General features: G+C 35.3%; 1 protein-coding gene across 1 annotated transcript in view; it reads right to left on the bottom strand.

The window, feature by feature from the left end:
• Window positions 1-998, bottom strand: part of ABCA12 (ATP binding cassette subfamily A member 12) — a 184,381-nt gene that overhangs the window by 183,174 nt on the left and 209 nt on the right. The gene's annotated exons all lie outside the window — the stretch shown is intronic.

Genomic DNA, 998 nt, shown 5'->3' with positions numbered 1-998 from the left:
TCTTTCCCTGCTGAATTCCACACAGAACCTACTGTGGGAAAATTATGGAAAGTTTCACTTTTGTGTTGTTTCCGATTTAAGAACAATGAAGTAAAAATATTAATGATTTAAAATTTTATATCCACACCTACACACGTGTAATCACATAATGCCTTGTGATTTTAAATCCTATCCACCAAATTCACAAAGGCAAATCAACTTCTCCCTCGTACTATATATATCAGAACACTTGTAAGGTGTAAGTAAGTAAGTAAGGCGTCAGGCACTGCAAGCAAACCTAGAGTGAGATAAGGTGTATAGATAAACTTTGGTTTCTATGATGCATAGTATTTGCAAATATTTATATTATTAATTTTAGGCTGGGAATTACCTTCTAAAATGAAGTATATCGAATGTCTTTTTGGATTTCTCCAGTTTTCAAACATTCTTCTGAATATGCAACAACTCACAGAAGCCAGTTCCTTTCTCAATCTCCCTGCACCCTATCTGGTGAGGATGTAATAGCTGGCTGTGTAATTTAAAAAGCAAACATGAGTGTAAGAGCACACACACACACAAAAAGATGTTGCAATAAGCTGAGTAGACAGATTGTAGCAGTAAAGTGATCCAATAATACTCCTGAAGCATCACATACATATTAACCTTTGTTTGGCATTTCTAGTAAATACTTTTTCTTATCAACCAACCTTTCTATTGGTTTTGGTTTTTAAGTACATTTCTCCCCCATTTATTGTACCTTTCATCTGAAACCTTTCCTCATCTCATTTTTAACAGAATTCATTAGGAAAATTTCTGAAAGCATTTTGGCCCAAAATCTAGAATTCAACACAAGTTCCAATTCAACCAGTAACAAGATGTATCCTTTTCTTGCCCGGGGCATGTCCTGGTTTATTCTTTTAATTTACTGAAATCAAAAGGCAGCTTTGGGGGCATGTTTAGACTCACCCCATTAGCTGTAAGACAGATGCAGGGATGATTTCAAAATATCTCATTCCTGC

This window comes from Lipotes vexillifer, unplaced genomic scaffold (genome assembly GCF_000442215.2).
Source record: "Lipotes vexillifer unplaced genomic scaffold, Lipotes_vexillifer_v1.1 scaffold1179, whole genome shotgun sequence".
Classification (NCBI taxonomy): domain Eukaryota; kingdom Metazoa; phylum Chordata; class Mammalia; order Artiodactyla; family Lipotidae; genus Lipotes; species Lipotes vexillifer.
This window is presented reverse-complemented; position numbering and strand designations above follow the sequence as displayed.